General features: G+C 35.7%; 1 long non-coding RNA gene across 2 annotated transcripts in view; it reads right to left on the bottom strand.

Annotated features, from left to right (window-relative positions):
* The window catches only part of LOC116962826, a 113,912-nt gene that overhangs the window by 23,234 nt on the left and 68,960 nt on the right, over positions 1-21,718 (bottom strand). For both annotated transcript variants that reach the window (XR_004407836.2, XR_004407837.2), the window contains 3 exons: positions 3,104-3,222; positions 2,405-2,503; positions 1,746-1,832 (listed from right to left, as the gene is read on the bottom strand). This is a non-coding gene — a long non-coding RNA (uncharacterized LOC116962826). The remainder of the gene's footprint in view (positions 1-1,745; positions 1,833-2,404; positions 2,504-3,103; positions 3,223-21,718) is intronic.

Below are 21,718 nucleotides of genomic sequence, written 5' to 3'. Positions count from 1 at the left end.
CTCCTGGGAATAACTGAGATCTGATCTGTCACTAAGTTTGAAATAGTTTTATGGTTTTCTGTAAAGGCTCCAGTACAGTGAGACATTGGGAGTTTTCTTGGTGTATAGCTATCTTGTCAAATCAAGTGACCTATTTGCCAATAGGATACTTGTTGCAGCGGGTAAGGTGGATGTCAGAAGTACTTTCAGGGGGAAGAAAAATCTTTTAAAAAAGGGGAAAAAAAAGCACATTGTAATAACCATTTCACTCCATGTCACAAATTCTTGGTGCAATTCAAATAACTGCCATTTTTGTTAAAGTAAATATATTGGTTTTAAATAAAGTAGATTATGTTCTTTCTGCATAATGAGACACACCAATACCAGTTTGAAAACTTTCCAGAGACAGCTGAAGGTGGTACAGTTACTGAATTGATGTATTTAAGATAATTGTTCTAAAATTAAAATCACAAATCTATTTCAGAATCTGAAAATAGATCAAAATAGATATGAAATAGATCAAAAAAACCCACATCTCACTCTGCCTTATGTTGTTTTAAAGATATTCAAAATTAAAAACGTTTGGAACAGAGGAGACTTTCCCTTTGAAAATTGTCAAAAAAATCCTAGGTTGACAGTGGTTTTCTTTTTTAAATCAGAAGACTCAATGATTACACCTTTTCATTAGCATTTCTAGCAAAAGCTTCGTCAGACATTCTCCTAACAACCTTATCAGTAACATATATGCAAACGTCACCACACCATATCTAATTGGGACAGATACAAGAGCCATAGCAGTTTCCAAGAGAGTTTCAAGCTAAATTACATTTTTGATTGAGTTACTTCAGTGGCAAATCTCCATTAGTCAGTTATATATTATATGCTGTGTTATCACTTTCAGAAAAGTGAAAACTGCATTCAGTATTATTATAGCTCTCTAACAAGTAGGTTTTTGTAAGAATTCACTCCATAGTTTCTATTTCAATATTCCCCCGCCATAAAAAGTAAAAAAAAAAAAAAAAACAAACAAAAAAAAAACAAAACACCAAAAACCACAAAACAACTCAGTAGTGTCCACTATTTAAAGCAGCATGGCAACTCTTACTCTTTTTAATAGTTTGCTCAAGTATACTTCTCTAAGTACTACACAAATAAATATTATTAGTTTTTTTAATCCTTACAACAGAGCTATCTATGATAGTTTAAAAGTAACAATTCTGCTGAAATGAGAAGAAAGAAGATTGGATTACAAGTCCATTTCCAAAAGAGCCAAATGTGTATATATGGAAAAAGTGTTAAAAAGCTGAACTTTAATATAAAGTAAGCAGTATCAGTACATTTACCATATAAATATACTCCTAAATCCATTCTTTGGTGAATGGTTATGGACTGAAAAAGATGCATATCAAGTTAATGAACTCTACTCTGCTGACTTACAGAAAAGAATATAAAATAGAAAAATCTACATATATTATTTCAAGCTGCTTATTAGATAGACTTATCTATAATATATATATATTAGGCACAAATTACATTAAAATAACATTTACAGAATTGCAAAGAAAAAGTTTCACAAGTTAGAAAATGGAGGGGAAAAAATAAATAAAGGTTGCCTGCATAACCTCAACTCACCCCTTATGGTTAGACAGTATTTTGTGATCTTTAGTTAAATCATCTTATGACATATCAGATGCGGGAAGTCAATGCAGAAGAACAATGTTAGGAATCTAGGAAAAGTGGAACAAGGATAGACTGCTGACACTCACCCATCAGCTGGTACGAGATGATGCCATAGCACAGGCCGTAAGCAAGCAGAAAATATTGCTGCTTCATTAAATCCCAGACCTAGAAATCTGCAAGAGGAATTTGTGGTTTGTGATTCCCAAAGTACAACATAAATAAGTTCAATTTAACCTGCTTATTGTCATATATGATTCATTACCACAGTCTATGTTGAATAAAAACCAAAACTCCCACAACTGTGGTGATAAATCAGTGCCTAAAAGGTAGGGGGCTTAGAAACACAAAACAGAGGCCTCAAAGAGTTGATAAATTCTTTCTGAGGAGCATGGTCACCAATTTTCTGAGAGGGAAAGCTAATGGGACTGAGCAAAATGGCTTTAAACTAGCAAGAAATAATAAGTTGTTCAGCAAGGAGACAGGAAGAAACAGAAAGAAAAGCAGCTAGTACACAAAAAAATCAACAAGAAAGATGTATCAATATAGAAAGGAGAATAGAGGGCACCAAACTGGGATTTAGCAGGCAGGTAATTTAGGGTGTTACTAGAGAATAGCAAGGGAAATAAAAGCAAAACTGAGTGAAATGAAATAAAAAGAAGTACACATAAGGCCATATCATATCTCTGTTCCAATGAATTGTGATGTTCTGTTTGGGAAAGTAACATAAAACCCCAGAAAATCTTACCGTGGGATAAAAATATCTAATTGGAATGCCAGTGGAGGAAAGCATGGCCCATGAGACAGACAGAGTGACTGCTACGTGTGTACACTCAGGAAGCATCTCCTACTCCAAGGTAGCCATGTAAGTAGGGAGGAAAATCATGTAAAAAAAAAATAAATCTCTGGGTTTAAAAGCAGACAGAGAAAGGCAGTTTTGTATGAAGTTTACCAGTAAAATATATATGAGATGAAGTCCTGAAGTAGACAGCACATACGGAAATTAGTTGAAGAATCATTAAAGACTATATTAATCTTAATAGAGAAATTATTTTAGAAATAGAAATACACAGAGTAGAAACAGTTATTCTCACATACATTCAGCAGCTATACTTTCTATACATGGTTCAGGGAAAGTCAGGATGCTAGAAAAGAAATTCATAAAATAAAATAAGCTAAAGAAGAATCTAATCAGAAAATTCAATAGGAAAACTCAAGGAAAAATGCTTTTAAATGCTCTCTCTCTCCATTTACAGGTACCTCTCCCCAGCAACTAAGACAATGTCAGCCTGGTCATGCTTTACAGCTAGAAGTAAAAACTAAGAAAAACTAAGATACGTCTTTTTTTCCTTTTTATTTTTAAATTATTTTTAAGCACTAGAACTACAAAAAAAAAAAAAAAAAAAAAAAAAGAAAGTCTCTTTTCACCAGTATCACTCTTTCTTACCTCATGTTTACTGAGGAGGTAGATTGTGCCCATCTTCCATGACTAGCCTGTAGAGAGGGGCAAAACTCAGCGGAGAGCCAACAGGAATCCTAAATCACTTTCTTCTGTGAGTTTCCCCTCTGTGAGACAGGTGAAACAGTGTTTCTAACTAATTTAATAGTGAATGTCAATCTGTAGAAGATAAAACTGCTTTAAAGAAAGATCTCGTAAGATCCAATACATTGATTAAAAACCAAAACTGAGAAAAGCCCTGAGCTGAGGTAATCTTTAGCTTTTTCTTGCCCTGGAGGTGTAAGGAATTCAAACGAGGCAGCATCTCCAGTTAACTCAATTGGGTCCCTTCCTGGGATTTGAATTGCCACTGTGATTGTCTACATAGCAAATACAGACACATAGATCTGAGGTTTGGATTCCTTTCTGGAGACTGGATTCCTGAAAATCATCCATTTCAATGCTTACTTCCTAAATATCAAAATCCTGTAGTTTGCTAATGTTATCCCAGCTGTGTTTTCATCTGAGGGTGATTTCAATGACACAGGCATGCATTCAATGAAAGTCTCGAGGTATTGCCAAAGCTTCAGATGACAAGAACCAAAACCTGAAAATCTTAAAAGACAAAGAATATGTAAATCCACCAAACTTCCAATTGCAGTTACTAGAATTAAGTGAGGCAGCATCTACATGAATAGACTAGACTAGAATAGAATTTCAGTTGAAAGGGACCCACAATGATCATCTAGTTCAACTGCCTGACCGCTTCAGGGCTGACCAAAAGTTAAAGCATGTTGTTAAAGGCATTGTCCAAATGTCTCTTAAACACAGACAGGCTTGGGACATCGACCACCTCTCTAGGAGGCCTGTTCCAGTGTTTCACCAAGCTCTCGGTAAAGAAAAGCTTCCTAATGTCCAGTCTAAACCTCCCCTGGTGCAGTTGTGAACCATGCATCCTATCACTGGTTCCCAGGGAGAAGAGATCAGAACCTCCCTCTCCCTGTCCCCCCCTCAGGAAGCTGTAGAGAGCAAGGAGGTCCCTCCTCAGCCTCCTCTTCTCCAAACTAGACAAACCCAAAGTCCTTAGTGGTACCTCGCAGGACATGCCTTCCAGCACTTTCACCAGATTTGTTGCCCTTCTCTGGATGCGCTCAAGGACCTTCACATCCTTCTTAAATTATGGGGCCCAGCACTGCACACAGTATTCAAAGTGAGACCACATCAATGCTGAATACAGTGGGATAATCATCTCTTTTGCTTGGCCACTTATACTGTGTTTAATGAACCCCAGGACAGCATTTGCCCTCTTGGCTGCCAGGGCACAGTGCTGGCTCACATTGAACCTGCTGTCGACCAGTACCCTCAGATCCCTTTCTGCAGGGCTGTTCTCCAACAACACCTTTCCCAACCTATACTTGTGCCCAGTGTTACTCCATTCTAGAAGCAGAATCCAGCATTTCAACTTGTTAAATTTCATCCCATTAATCATAGACCAGTGCTCCAATCTGTCTAGATCCCTCTGCAAGTCCTCGTCTCTTTCAAAAGAGTCAACAGCATGTCCCAGTTTGGTGTCATCAGCAAACTTGCTAATGGTGCATCCAACTACTGCATCCAGGTCATCAATAAATACATTGAATAGCACTGGCCATAGAACTGATCCCTGAGGAACACTGCTGGTGACCAGTCACCAGTCAGATGTAGTCCCATTCACTTCAACCCAGCCGGTTCTTCATCCAGAGCACTGTGAACCCACCCATCACACAGTTAGACAACTTGTCCAGAAGGATGCTGTGAGGGACAGTACCAAAAGCCTTACTAAAATCCAGAAAAATTAGAACCACTGCCTTCCCTTCATCTACTATGTGGGAACTGTTGCACAGCACCATCAGTAAGGAACTGTTGGGGTGATCAGGACAGAAAAGTACAACTACAACGCATACTGCTGAGAAACAGCAAGTGATTTGATGACAGTTTTATATGGCTTTTAATGTGTTCCTCAGCCAACAGATTCTTCATCTTATATGTAACTACAAAGATTTCATGAAGACAATCTTATGAAAAATATATTCTAAGAAAAAGAAGAATCTTTAGAGTGCTTGTATCAAAAATACGCCTCAAAACACTGCCAGCATGGATCAGCAGATCAAATAGCATCTACTGGCATAGCAAACTGAAAGCCTACTTCCAAACCAGAAAGGTTCTCTGACCAATGCAATACACTAAGCTTGCCATAGGTTTCCAGGAAGATTTTTATTTCAAGAGAAAGGATTGCATGAAAAAGGGATAAACATATCAGAAACTATTTTTGGAAACACATGTTGTCTTAAAGGTTAATTTTTTACATTGCTTCTATATCAGAGTTAATCAGCTTAAAAAACCCAAGTGTTTAATATTTCCAAGTTCTAACAAGTATCTGTGTCATTGCAACATTTTCATGTTTGAATAAAGAGATACCCAGAAAGAAGTGTCTTTTTGCAGAAACAAGAAGCGAATTTTGTTTTTCTTTCCCTCTCATTGGATAAATTTTTGGAAGATTTACTTAGTTTAGAAGCTGAGGGCCACATACACTGAATTTACAACATATTTTTAATAATGTTTTAATGTAGGGGTAGATAATTGCTTGCTTGTATCTGTATAAGCAGAATCTTTTCCCAGAATTTATGGTTCAAATATGTTCTGGAGTAGAAAGAAATTCTTGATTGATTTATACAGTCTTGCCACCTGCATGATCTGCAGGTGAAATTCTGGTTACATAGGCCCACAAAAATTCCTCCTGATCTCATAAAATCTGACCTTCCTAAAGGCAAGATTCTCTTGAAGGATCAAATTTTTATTTTGTTTTGTTCCCAAATCTGCACAACTTCTTCACATAGCTAGAATATTTTCCATCTACAAGCATTTCCCAACAGAATTTCATCTTTATTCCTCTGAAAATATATATTTATTACAGGCTGTGAAAAACATCTTGCAGTCTGAGATTTTCTTTGCTCTGTTTGCACTGTGCTCACTTTTCTCTCTTCTCTGCAATCCAACATATTCTTCATTTTCAAGTTAATAGCATCAATTAATAGTTTTTAATTACATCTCATTTTTGTGACAGAATTCCCTTTTAAAATGCCCCTGCACAGTGACCAGGTCACAGACATATATGAACTCAGGACAGGCTACAGCCTCTTGCAGTTCTCCCTTATCGTGACCTCCTTAATTGCATATATTAGGAGACACGAGTGAGTCAACAGCCATCAATCTCTTTATTCTGTTCAACTTTTAAGGTCTTATTTCAGAGTGGACAAGACACCAGTTCAGAGAGTTCATTTTTGCTCCTAGATCAATGACGCTTAAACATATTAAATATTTTCAAAACCACACATCAGTCTGACAACCCATCAAACTGACCATGAAAAATATTGTGTATTATCTCTTGTATGTAAAGTCTGTGTAGAACAACTGACAGACTATATATCTTTTTGATATATGAACCTCAGCAAACCCAGCCCATTAGTAAAAGAAGATCAATAATGTTCTCACTGTTTGGGGGTCACATTTTGATAATGTTTCTGATCAAACAAGAGAAGGAAAATAGATGAGCTGCGGGTTGTTCCACTGGATACATGGCTCTATCTCAACTAGCATTTTGACCAAAATCCAAGCACTGGCAGACTGCATTTCATCTGTTCCTACTTTCCTATCAGTTCTCCTTATTGCTGTCTATTTTCTTGCATATTTATTAGGCTGAGTTTTCTCAAGAACAGACTGTAGTAGAGCAGAGAATTTACCAAGTCTACTGTTTTTTAAAACCTCTCCTACGTGAAGAATCATACACAGAAGACTAAAAAATGGTGAAAATGACTTTACACAAATCAGTCTAAGGTTTAGCTAACTGTTCTGGAGCAGCAATGCCTGCAAAAACTCAGCAACTTACCTAGAAAGGGAGGTGCTGCATCTATGGAGAGATTCAATAATTATTTCTTCTTATTAGGCCTGATGTTCTGCTCAGTATGTCATGTCTTCCTAAAATTTTTATGTAACTGCAGAATTCATAGTTTCTTGAGTTGCAAAACTTAGGAAAAAAAAAGAAAAAGAAAAAGAAAAAGAAAAAGAAAAAGAAAAAGAAAAAGAAAAAGAAAAAGAAAAAGAAAAAGAAAAAAAAAGAAAAAGAAAAAGAAAAAGAAAAAGAAAAAGAAAAAGAAAAAGAAAAAGAAAAAGAAAAAGAAAAAGAAAAAGAAAAAGAAAAAGAAAAAGAAAAAGAAAAAGAAAAAGAAAAAGAAAAAGAAAAAGAAAAAGAAAAAGAAAAAGAAAAAGAAAAAGAAAAAGAAAAAGAAAAAGAAAAAGAAAAAGAAAAAACTCACAGGATTTTTTGTTTTGTTTTGGTGGGATTATTTTGCACAGGATTTGCCTGTTTAGATTAGGATGTATGTCCTGGTTTGTGGAGCTACAGTATTGACATGTGTCTTTATAAAAATGGCAGTTTCTCATTTCCAAGATCCCCTCACTGTGAATATTATGTTACTAAACCTATTCCCATTTCTTATATGCATAAATATACTGAAAGCATGTGTAAACATTAAACTCAATGAGACTTTCCTATCATGTACTTTTTCAGCAAGATTTCCTATGTAATCTGTTCCATTTCCTTGATCTGGACTGAGGACATGACTAGTTAAAATGAAGAATATTTCAGTTTACACAGACTGTTTTTTATCAGGAATATATACAAGAAAAGAGTATTCTAACCTTTTCAGTAACTTCTATTTAAAGTTGTGGAGTTTTTCTACTCCTTTTTGACCATGGCACTATTAATCTAAAGGCCAAGTATACTTGTTAGCATTAAGCAAAGTCCAAAGTCCAATTTATGCTTGATATTTTTCAGTGGGTAATAATAACAATTATTTGATGCCTACCACACTCTTAACATAAGCTGACAATTATAGAAACAAGTGTTATCATAAAGAGCCCAACCCTATTCTGTAGCTTCTATAGACTCCAGCTGCAGCACAGATGCAAGGAATGCAATGAAATTCTAAAAACACTGAAAACCTTATGGAAATTCCCTTTACAAATTATGCTCAAAGTCACAGTAAGGACACGATTATTTCAGTGTCCATTTTGAGGGAAAAGGCTCATCCATTTTGACAATAATTCAATCCTGGTATCCCATTTGTGACCAGAGAAGAAGGACCTAAGTGTTTCAAAAAAGACACGTAGCATAAGACAGCATGTCGGATTCTAATGATTTCACTGCAGCTTGTAGGCAAAATATTCTCAAATTTTATGGCAAAGACATAATTGTTAGGGAAGTAAAATTAATGACCAAGGCAAAGCTGAGGTCACTGGTGACTGTAGCCCACCAAAACACTGTGCTTATCTTCTGGAGTAAAGGCATTTAGTTTACAAGTAAAAGGAGACCTTGGCTGTTTTCATTCATGCATACTTGAACTCTTTAGTAACATGTATGTTTTTAATAAGGATAATTTCAAGGATGTCAACAATAAAAGTTTTCAAAATTAGGAAAAATCTTAGCATCCTGGAATGCTACAAATCCTAAAATACTAATTTTTAAATAATATCCCTTTCCAGCAAAATCTTGGAATCCAAAGGAATCCTACTAGTTTTGTGGTTTTCATGGTGTCCCAGCTGCAAAGAGAAATGGTAATGCCTAACAGTAGAAAATGAAGATATGAAGCTTCTCCTACTCACATACTTCACATGTTGGCCTTTCTTTTCAAGTCTAGGGATTTTATTTAACCGTAAATTTTACAGTAGATTTTTAACATACCCGGCCCTATGGCTTAAGAAATTCCTTTGTATGAACAATATAAGTTATAGCTTAACAATACCAGAGTAAAAATCATAGAAAATGTATTAGCATAGCAACACTGAGATAGTATAAGAAGTGCAAAAAATACCAGCTCTTACAAGATTCAAAACAGAGATGAGCCATGAGCTTTCCATAAGCAAAACTCAAAAAATATTCTTAATCTTGCAGAGCCATAAATTTCTCTAATACAGAGTTGGATAACTTCATAACAGCCATAATTCTTTGCCTTACATAGCTTAATGTGTAACTATAAATAATATGCAATTGCTTGATTCTTTTTAAGAAAAGTTATATTAGTATTAGTAAGAAAAGTACTTTCTGCTGAGACATAACCTCTGTTCATCCTGCTGTTTCTACCTGCAGATTTAGTTTTAATCTCTTCTAGGAAATCTGAAAAATTTGGATTTTTGATCTCTCATTAGCAGAATTTAGCTCAATATATATGAGGTTTTGCATATATTTTAATCTTTCAAGAAAAGCCATAAAACCAACTCTTTAGAAGAGTTGTTCTTAAAGATGACTGCTAATTAAAACCATGCTGCACTTCACATTGCTTGGATACCACCAGCTTTCACCTCTCCTCTCTTCCAAATATGTGCTGGGAGTTGCATGGTGTATTACTCACCATGACATAAGAATAGTAATTTAATCTTCTTTTTTAAATCAATTGCTAAAAATATTCCTCTTAAATTCTTACTTTTTTTCAAAATAGTTCTGACAATTAAATATTTTATTTCAATTTCCTCTGCAGGGAAATTTCATAAGAAGCTGTTGGGTGACCTTTTTGGCACTAAACAATTATCATTATAGTCTTTTTTTAAGATACAATTCACTTATGCATTGAGTCCACTGTAACTTAATTTATCCGTAGAGACTTTGTGTCTCCGTATTGTATAGACAGGAAATGGGCAGTGAAGTCCCTTGATGCAACAGTTTAGAACAAGTACAGACTGAGTCAAATCCTTCTCTATCCCAGAGTGGACAGCTAGCAACTCTCCCTCCTTATATAATTCTACATGAACTCTCTGTGAAGATAGCAGAGGAGCACAGAGATCCTATCTCACCACGTAAAACCACAGTATTTTTGCCCAAAGTCAGATTGCAGGCATATTTTCTATCTATCTACCTGTTAAATTACTTCACAGGCTTGAATTTAATTTTCTGGTGGGCCAGGGGACCTCTGTCCATAAAACATGAACACAGGTTGGAAAGTATTTCAGTGATAATGAGCAAGTCACGCACAAACTCAATTAATGGTGAATATAAGTGTTTGCCAAAGTGGTAACAAAGGGGCTGTTGGAATTTCGCTGTTCATCCCTGACCCGTGGTTCTACTATTGACCTCTGAGATGAAATTCAGTGACTGATGGTGGTCCTAAGCTTCCATGCCAAACAAACAGGCTTAGACAAGTGATTGTCTTGCATCATCTGAATACTATTACATCATTGAGCTGCTCTGGACACAGCTTGGCTATACTGCAATAACTGAAGTAGAAGAGTTGTGAATCTATAGTGGAGAAAGCTTTATTATAATTGTGTGATAGGTGGCAATGAGGGCCATGGGATAGATGACTCACTAACCTCTTAACAAAAGATTTATATCTCAGCCACAGCCACGAGCAATAGATTTCAAGTGATTTGTTAGAAGTGTGAAAAATGACAGTAACTGACTAATCAAAGTAAGAAGTACAACCCTGAAAGTACTCCAATAGTTGCAATTAACATATATCCAGCATACAATTGCAAATAGCCACAGGGGACATACATGGCCAGTATAGCAAGCACATAAGCCATGTATAGAAAAAGGAAAACATTCCTCACCTCTGCACAGGCATTGGAGTGGAAGCACCTTTGCAAGTCAGGCATAAAATATGCATCTCATCAAGAGGTATAGCACAGAAAACCTCCCCACATAGCACTATTAGTGTCTTGCTGCTCAGATCTCCCAACAGAGGACAAAACAACACGAGGACATGATGGTTTGTATTGTCTAGCTACCTGTTGCCAAGTTTGGTTTCACTTCACTAACAAACTTGTTCATAAATTGCATTATCACGATGTAGCAATACAATGTATCACTGCAAAGGTATTCTCTCAGTGATATGACTCAGAGTGCTTAAGTAGATAATAATGTCTTCGTGACAGAACCTCACCTACCCTAATGTAGAGGTTAACTCCACAAACCATAGCATTCCAAATCCTGTCATTAATTGTAATAATTACAAGTGGCAGATCAAGCTACACTCCAAAAGGAACTGAAAACACCTTTACAGTCAGTTACATTTCAGTCAAGGGATGGAGAAAGAGTAACTACCAGATGAAAACTTGTAGAACAGCTATGTCAATCCAGATGCCGCAAAGTTCAAATCTCAGAGAATGATTTTACCAAAACTGCTGAATTGCTTTAAGTTCTGTTGCCAAAAATTTGGTTTATCACAAGCTTAAATGGATAAGAAATGGCTGGTTTCAGGATGTTGCCTGAGTTGCACGGACCTGCAACCCACCTTTAAATATTCAGCATAGGTATATCAATAGAGGTTCATAAAACTCAGGCCTAAAATAGCAATGCTGATAAGCCTTAAAAAATATATTTTTTTAAAATCTTGTTTACCTTTACAAACAAAGTCTGTGAAGACATATGTTTGTTCTTTATAAATAATTTAGGAGACTGAAGCACCAGGAGGAAGAAATACTTTTGAAATCAGAAAAATCACCTTGAGGAAAAAAAAAATAAATGGGGACAACTGACCATAAAAGGAATGTCTCTGACTTCTGCAGCAGTGAATTTCCTAGACAGTACTGAATAATATTCAGAGGATCTTTGATCAGTTTATGAAAAGGATGGGTTGATGTTGCTGTCTGAGATAGCAGAACAGAGATGACCCATTGCAGTTCTGTGCAGCTGGTGTTAAAATAAACCAACATAAAAAATATTACACAGATTACTCTTTTAAAAGCATCATAAGCAAAATATCATGGAAAGAAAATTGTTAATGAGTTTACACAATAAAATATTGTGCAAAGATATAGTTTAGGTACTGTGTAAGTCAGGATGAGCTGGCACTTTTATAATGAAATCTCTGCACTCAGCTTTAGAATGAAAACCTTCAGCTCATTGTGTGTCAGATATGAAAAACTTCTTTTTTCCACTGCTTGAAACACTGGCTCTTGTTCTTTTGGGGATATGCAGGTATTTTCCACAGTTTGGTTTGATTTATGTTCACATCATCAAATAACTGTCCTTCAGATAAAAATTTGTTACTGAATATGTCATTCATGAAGAAGTATCTTCCTCTATTAGGAAACAATTAATTTATACACCTGATATCCAGTACAGTTGCTTGATACCTCTCTTTATACTGATGACATTTTTTCAGTGTTCTACATAATAGCTGCAAAGCAGTAGGTCCCTTGGAAACTAGCTGAAAGAAAAGTTAATTTATTTAGTTGGGTCTTTTCACAGTGCATTACTCACGGGTGCTGTAGAGGGTGTGATGCTTAAAAAGATAAGTATCTGCATGTATATATCAAGTGCTGACTAATCCTTAACACCTTTTCGGTCCAAAGTTTATGCCAACAGTTAAGTGGGCTCAAACACATCTTCATAAATACATTACATTTGTCAGCAGAACTTAAGGAAGTAATAAAGTACCTAAAAGTTGTCATGTTCCCTTTCACTGGCTTCTAAACACTGTCTACTATTGAAATTTCTGCAATGCTTTTCCATCTCTCTTTTTGCTTCTCATTCTCTAGGGAGAAAAAAAAAAAAAATAAGGAAAACCTAGTTTCTGTACTGCAAATTCCTTTATTTTTTGAACGTCTCCAATTTGTCCATGAGACACATGAGTTCTCAATTGGATGCGAAATACCAGCCTACATACGGGGAACTCTTCACATTAAAGAAAAGGCTGTTTAAAGTCAGCAAGGTGTGACTCAGATATATTCATATACCTTTCAGTATAACAGAGGTTCAGCCTATTTAAGTGAAAAGTGCACCTTTTTGGATGGCTAAAAATGGTGATAAGCATCACAGCATTAGTCACCTGTGCCTAGCCTGAAAACTGCAATTCTTGTTCCTTCAGAGAATTCACAGCTGAAGCACAGTCTTACGTTTTAGGTAGTGCTCACAATATTTGCATTATTCTTCAGAAGAGTTCCCACTTAATTGAATCAGCTCACATTTGGGCCCTCCAGCCCCCATTTGGTAATATTTTAAAGCAAATATGTATCGAAGAAAAGGTTCACTAAGTCATTTCTTCGGTAACATGCATATCTTTATAAATATATCCTAAGCAATAAACCATGATTGAAATTAAGTAAAATACGCTCTTAAGGTTGATTTAATCTCTTTTACCGAATAACCATTAAAATGAAAATTCTCTCACAGGATGCTCAATTCAAAATGAGGAACATGATAATAAACAGTGCATAATAAAAATAAATTAAAAATCAAAGCTCTATGATATATTTTCCTATCAAAATGAAAGTCGCAAATTGAAAACAATAATGATGCTCATCCACGGTTACATTTCCAACAGATCATCTCAGAATTTGATTTACAATTAGTGGCATCTTGAAAATGAACTATCATTTTACATTTAAAACCGCTACCACTCAATCCATCAAGTATTAAAGTCTTGATGTTGATTAATGGCATTCTCTCACACTGCTTCTCTCTATGAGGCTTCATAGAAACCAAACCAATATTATTCAGTATTAAAAACTAGTGCGTTCTAAGGTTGCACACCTCCTCTAAGTCCACTTCAGGCCTTACCAGTGTGTCCATAAGCAGCAGAAATTCTTTTGGTGGTTTGAGAAATGTTAATACCTTCACCAGGATATGAGTATAGGATGTACACATCAGGGGCTTTCAACATTACATTGGCACAGGCTTCAAGCACCTGGAGCAAGCGGGCTGAATGCAAACATCGACTGCAGGATGCAGCTTTCCAGTTCTTGCCTATCCAGCCGCAGCAACTAAGCAGTACCATTCAGGTTTCCTATGGAAGCAAAATAGGGCTCAGGGACTACTCACATCCCTTGGAGTTTGTACCCCTTGTGCAAGATGAAGGTGTAAATCCCAGTAGCATACTGGCTGGTCTAAGCCATTTCCTCCAGGGACATTTCAGCTTTATTCCTCCTGCTCAGTTTGCCTTAAATTCTGAGCTACAAGCTTTTGTAACCCATCCAAACTGCTATTACAGTGGCTGATACTAATCCTGCATATTTTTTATTCACACTGCTGTTCAGTCCCACTTGCTGTTAGTATCACCCCTTTTCATGAACAAACTAAAATGAATGGAAGAGCCCAACTTAATTTTTTCTTCTTCCAGAGCCTGCAGAGGCTCTACCTGAATTTGGAGAACAGCAACAAGAAACTAGAAAATAGAGAGGACAGAATATGGATATCCTGAAAATTGTACCTGTTACATCAGTTCAGACTATAAGTAATGCAGTTTCCTTTAATTTGCAGAAAAATAGCTAACAGTAAACACCATTTTTTACTGCTATGTGTGTATGACAGAACATTTGCAGGTTGTCTATTTCAAAAAATAACCAGTGAAGTTAATAAACTTTTGACTTGTGTGATGACTGAGACAACAAACTTTCTTCTGTTAAAATCCTCAGGAATATTTATGTGTAAAAGCAACTAGGCATAAACACTCCAATTTAAACAGTAAAAATTTTTTAGAAAAAAAACATTTATAAATACCACCATTGCTGCAGGCTTTTTCATACCTTTATTCTTTAACACTTAACAATGTCTAGGTGCAAATCACTCTTTAGAAACAGACAGTTATTTAAATTGGACAAAATGCATTATTTTTGTCATATGTAATATTATGTAAAAATAAGCTTGAAATGGAATATTTAAATCTAAGATTTTTTTTTAATACAATTTTTAAAGTGCATTTAACAATAGGTTAGAATACCATTCCATTCTACATATTATTTACTCATTTGACATGGCTTTCTCAGACTATAAAAAATAATTAAACTATAAAACCAAATCAGTAAATACTAGCCAAGCTCTTACATAATCTGACAAATTGATTTTGTGCATTATATGGTGACTGGATCAATTATAATAATTATAATATAAACAATGAAACAGTCTATTAATGGCTCTGGAAAGAAGCTCTTACGGGTTTTTTGTTTGGGCTTTTTTTTTTTTTGAGCCTGTTTCTAATCCTCAAGGAGCTCGGACATTGACTTCAGTGGACAGACAATGAGATCTTTAGTGCTTTGAAAATGGTTCTTGTAAAAACTTTTTCAAAAGAATGATCCAATTTTTAAAATGGTAATATGGAATAGCTGTGACTAAACAAGCAAGATAAAATTCTTCAGAGTTTAAATCAGCTACACCCTTTTGTTTGAAGTGACAAGGTCTATCATTAAACAGAAAAACTTTGTTTCTCCAGCATAACAGACACACCAGCAATATGTTCTCACATTTTCCTTCTTACTGTTATTACCTTTTCATATATAATTGCTTTCACACATTTTTGAGGAGTCTAAGCTGAAATGCATGTTTTCTCCATAACACACCCAACCTTGCACCATCACAAAAATGTTTAAAAAATTCTAATACTTCAGTGTTCATCTTCTGAATATATTCCACATCCCCAAGTACTGCCACACTGCTTTAACCTTGTAGTAAGTTTTTCCTTCAATACCATGCTTCCTAATATAAACCTTCCTTTATACTGTTTCAGGGTAAAAGACCAGTCTCAAACATTGTCTTATATTGTTTCCCTCCTTTAATTTTATCACCAATTCTTAATTTTTTTGAAAGAAACAGCCAAAAGAAAATATAATTTGCAATATGCATACATAAATTACACAGAGAGCGCATTGGTCTTCAGCCTAGTTCTTTTCAGAAAACAAGAAACTTCACAGTAAGAGTGGTGGAAAGAGCAAAGGGATAAGAGGAAAACAGAGGAGGAATCAAAGAGAAAAACTGTCTTTATTTTTTATTTCTAACAATCCATGAAGTATAGTACAAGAATTCAAGTAAAAAAAAAAAAAAAAAAAAAAAAAAAAAGGGCAGAAATTAGAAAGTAGTTTCAGAAATTAAATGAAAAATGGAAAGAAAACATAGGAAACTGAAAATCCTTCAAATAGAACAAACACACAATCGGAGATGCACATGAGGAGAGATGATCCCCTGAAAGATCATGGCAGTGGTAGGGAGGATGGTAATAGCATGGGGCAGCATGTTTGCCTGAGTAAGGAATCAAACTCCCTGGTGAAGTGTTGGTCATGGCCTCAAACCGAAGTGGGAGTGCTCTGACAGTATCTAATACCAAACTTTGCCTTTATTCATAGCATATATGGATGTATAATTACGGTTAAACCCATAAATAGGGTAATATCTGATATAGCCATAAACACATGCATGACGTATCAGGTATTATGCATGTTTAGAACATACAAAATGTATACATCAAAAATTTCTAATGTTCATGATACAGCATATATTCATTACTTACATATATTATTAACATATATACAGTTCTCAGGTGATCAATTTACGTGAGATTTTAAATGCTTGCTTGGTGCCTTACGTGGAGTCTAATTAAACAGGAAAATCTTCAATGTAATTTAGTAAACTTCAAATGAGGATAGTACTACTATTTGGCAAGTGAGTCGGGGGCTGACAAAGACAGGTATGTTCCTGCACTTCCTCATCCCCACAACCAACATGAGTGCCCTCCACTCAAAATGCAATAACCAAATGAATTTTTGTATCCCCTAAATGCCTAAATTTATGACACCACATGCCTATAGAAACTCACTCCTCAGGGTGTGGGTGCAGGACGACACGGTTGCACTGCAAATCCCAGACTAAGGCAGCCAGACAGCTGCCAGGCACAAAACAAGGGAGGAAAGGCGACTCTGACATGAGGAATGCAGGACTTGTGTTCCTTTGCACTCACTGTTGATAGAAACAAGAGTGAGGCAGCTGGATAGCACCCAGGGGAGAAGAAAGAAGCAAGAAATGTGACAAAACCACAAGACATGAGAAAGAAAAGCCAAGCCTGTCAAGGATATGACAGATCCTGCGATTGGACACAGGAAGGTCCACAGCAATTACAAGTCTAAAAAAAAAAAAAAAAAAAAAAATCTGAATGATAGCAATGGGAGAGCACAGAAGAAAACAGAAAGATGGTCCTGGCCAAATAACATCAAGAGAAAACACAAGTATCTACATCCCACTGCAGAAACACATAAAATCTAGTCAATCTTGCTTAGCTATATTTTATTTATTAGCTTGCTTAATTGATAAGTTATCTGTCAGTGTTTAAGAGGCATTTGGACAATGTCCTTAACATGCTTTAACTTTTGATCAGCCCTGAAGTGATCAGGCAGCGGGACTAGATGATCATTGGAGGTCCCTTCCAACTGAAATATTATTCTATTCTATCTTAAAATCTTAAACATTGATAATAAAGTCACACTACAGGTGATTAATTACACTGTGTATCACTCCATTTACATTTCAGTGTCTGATAAGCTAAAGTAGATTTTTTGCCCTGATGAGGGCGATTTCCTTGATATCTTCCTTTATGAAAAAGGGTAAATGAATCTGAAATCAGCTGGGGTGAGAGGCAAACAGTGGTGGTGCTCCCCTGGTGTGCAGCTGCCCCAGCCACAGCCCTTATGAAATGTTAGTTAGAGAATTCTTCCGCACGAGCAAGTGGAAAATCACCTCTGTCATGTCCCCAGCTGCCATATAGCACACCAGCTCGAAGAGACAAGGTTTGTTACCTAAAGAGCCTCACTAGAGGACAAAATCAGGATACGAGCAAGGGAGAAGACGTAGGATTGAATTTCCTGCCTGCAAAAGGTGTAAATCTCAGGATTTTAACTTGCAGGTTATAACCCAAGGTATACAAGTGCTTAGTGAATAATTATCCCAGAAGTCCAAATTCATAGCAGGGGCTATGATCTCAGCAATAGCATCCTATACACGTGACAACATGGTTTCTGAGAACCTCAAAGAAACCTCACAGTTTCTGAGAACAGTGATTTGTATAGAGATACTCTAAAATTATATGGCAAACAGAGCAAAGAAGGGGTTGTCAAACACTTCCAAAATGCAGATGAGACCAAAAAATCCCCAAGCAGCAGCAGATGCTTTTACTTATCATCATTTAAAAAAAAAAAGCCCGCAACACATTTTTTTCCTGAATGAATACAGAATGAATATAGTCAGTATAGCTGATGAAAGAAAAATATAGCATTGATGTGAAGCACTATGACTTTAAATTTGTGAAATTAGCATTCCTTCCCCACCCACACATTCCTCTAAGTCAAAAAAATATTCTCTAAATTGCATACTGATGACACCAGGAACCAAAGCCACCTAATCACCCCTGTTTCCCTTTCACAAGATGAAAGAGTTCCTATATGGCATATACAACCATATATTCAAGATATTTATCAAAAACGTTATTAAAGTAGAAAATTAAAAATAAATTAAATGCTATTTTGTAATCAAGAAATTAGCGTTTCTGCTTTTCTATCCATTTCTCAATGTGCAGTTTAATTTACTCTTTTCCTCTCTAGCATCTGTTTTGTTTCATTCCTCCTGCTAGCTGCTTAATTTCTCTGAAAATAAGGATTTTTCCCTTCTCAAAAAAAAATATATATAAAGGCAGCAACCACTTGTCACTCATTACATTTCCTTAAACCTCATCATTCTTTTCCCTGTGTCAACTGTTTTGTCACTGAAATTACTTCCTCTTATACTCTTCCTTTACAAGTAATAGTCCAAATCTGATGATCTTTTAGAAAATATTACCTCTCATAACGGCATGCATAAGTTCATTACTTCATCTCTCCTGGTTGTATTATCCCAACTCAAGAAACACAGTGACTTTTGACCTTCAAAACTTTTTCAGCCCTACAGGAGATGATGAGCAGGGGATTTTTGCTTTATCTTTATTTGAACTGAATCAGAATAGATTTAGCATCAGCTTGACCTGGAGATTGAATTGAATCATTAGGTAAAATTGAATGGTTGTAGAAACTATGTAAAATAGTTTAGTGATATATAATGTAATGGAGTCCCTCAAAAGCTCTTCTATACAACTCTGTAGATGTTAAAGAGGTTATTTATTTTTCCTCACACTTCAATTCTGTTTGTTCTTTATGAAAGCTCCCAGATAAATTCATATAACTTCTAGAGAGACTGTTTTAAAAAAAGAAAAAAAAAATTCTTTGTAGCATTGACATTGATAATTCAATATACCTAAAGAAAAAGGCTCATTTTCTTTCTTTCTGAAATCCATTCGTTTCCAAGAATTATTCTTTACCTCAATATCTATAAAAGTATATTTCCACCATAGACATACATAGGTACTTTTATAGATTTCTGAAACAGAGCTTTAAAGTATTACTGAGAAAAAGGAAAAAGTATGTTGTAATCTGTATAAGATACCAATTTACCTGTCTGACCTTTAAGTATTTCGTTAGTCGCTCACTCCTAGCAGGAAGTGTTCTTTGGATATATCACATATGATTTGTTTTAGGACAAGAAATCCAAGTTCAAATAATTTTCACATCTCCTAATGTCTTGGCATAGCAGGGAATCTTCCATAGACCACCTGATTGTAGACATAGTTCTCTGGTTATTCAGTGGTGGGATTCTAGTTGTTATTCACTGAAGATTTTTGTATGGATTTATTTATTTTTAATTTGTGCTGGCAGATGTACTTTTCACAACGTTCTAATCAATATGAGAGTTGGAGAAGGTGGGGTGGGGTTGCCTTATGAAACTTCTTTTTCCCCCTAAATCACTAACTCTCATTTTGGATGTCTTCAATGTCTTCTTGGAGTTCAGTGAGAGGAAACCACAACACATTTGCTGCTGTGTTCAGTCCTTCCTTAGTTTTGCTTTCAGGGAACATCTGGGATTCTTCAAGAAATATTTCTTTTGTCTATACTCAGAACATCAGCCATGCAAAATATCTCTGCATGTTTTAGAATAAGGGTAAGACTGCATTAAATCTATTAAACACTAATGCCATAGTTCTGGGTTTTATTTTCAAAAGTTTCCTTTCCACTCAGCTTCCACTTTCAATCTTGTTTCCTTATTACACTTCATTATAACACCTTCTGTCTTCTTTACTTTGGTTTCTGATGCCTTCTTCATAAAGTCTTTATGACATCTTCTTTGATACAAATATTTTGAAAGCTTTTCTGTCTGAGAAATTGCTTTTTCTTTCCCAGATTTTCTTTCTGGGTGCTGCTTCAATGGTCAACCTACCTTCAGCAAACAAGTTGCGTTTCCATTCTTCCAAACAAGTACCGTCTTACCTCTTGCAGTACTTATCATGTACCGTGGGAAAGCTAATTTTCTCCAGATTGAGGCTGTGCACTGTAGTCTGAAATAAGTAATGTAACATGAAGACTATAATATTAATTTCCAAACTCTAAGGAAGAACATACTGCTTTTTAGAAGGATATTAATTTATCCAGCTGTCAGCAGTTGTCCTCAACATATAGGAAGATAGACAAGGAAGATGGTTTACATGACTGTTTCATTACATTAGTCTACTGAAAGTTATTAACCTCTCCTTCAAGAAGGGCTTCTATCAGGCTGTGCTCCTTAGTAACAGTTCACAGTCTTCTCAAAGAAGGAGGGCTAGAAAATGCTTCTTGTATGAATCACAAGCATCACCAACCTAAACTACCACAAAGATAAGTAAATTCAGTATAACAAAGCAAGCATATTGTATTTAGCAGATGTTAAATTCTGGAGATACCTAGAAAATAGCCACTTTCCAAGTTATGTCTTTATGTATCCTATAGGAAATTGCTTAACTGAAGCTGGTATTTTTACAAAGTTTTCTGCCATTTTTAATGGCAGCCACTTTTTCCACATCTTATTTGCATGTTCTAAACCAAACCAAGAGCTAAGGGTACATCAAGAGATCTTTTTCCAGCTGTTTGAAATTACTACTCTGAGCTAAAATCAATGTTCTATCAACAACCTGTTTCTAAAAAAGTAATTTTAAAATATAATTTCGGCTGTTAACTTCAGGCTGCCCTTATCTTCTCTCTCTGTCCCCTCTTCTTTCCTTTACCACCCATTCTATCTCAAAAACTGAAAATTAACTGAGACATTATAGCTTAAATGCACTGATAATTATATTATTTAGATTTAGCAGTGATTACCTATTGCCTTCTCACAGTCAAATAGAACTGGAGTTTGTTTCTTGTCAATGCTTGCCTTCTCTCTGAAAAACCTGAATTTCCAGCTGTGAAATAACAAATAACCAATCTTCACCCCTTCTCTACTCTCCTGAATTTCCAAGAAATTTCAAATGTGAAAATTAAATATCTTAAATGTGTCTGTAGGCTCTCATCTTATTAAGACTTTTTATTTCTTTAGTAAATAATTGTGGAGGTCTGTAATGTCAAATGCAAGTATGGAGGGGAGAGGAAGGGAGTAGATAAAGTGTGGAAAGAGATTAGCTGAGAAAGTCTCCAATCCTCAATGATCTTCTATCTTTGTAGGTAAAACCCAAGTCTTCAATACCTACATTAACACAAAACACCTCTGGCCTAGCTTGAAAAATATATTAGTCTTGTTTTTTTTCACACCATTAGCCTGTTTTTCATACTGGTTGAGAGTTGATGGTCAAAGATGTCTGCTGTGATTGCTGGAGGAATTTCACTGCATCACCCATGAGGACTCCAGCTACTCCATATTCTCCCACATACTCTCCTCACACCCGTCTCTCCTAACACACACATCTGTGAGCTGAAAAATCACCTGCTTTTTCTGTATGTCCT

The sequence above is a fragment of the Tyto alba genome, unplaced genomic scaffold, assembly GCF_018691265.1.
Source record: "Tyto alba isolate M040663 unplaced genomic scaffold, T.alba_DEE_v4.0 Super-Scaffold_23, whole genome shotgun sequence".
Lineage (NCBI taxonomy): Eukaryota > Metazoa > Chordata > Aves > Strigiformes > Tytonidae > Tyto > Tyto alba.
The sequence above is the reverse complement of the archived record's forward strand: the minus strand, read 5'-3'. Positions and strand labels throughout refer to the sequence as shown.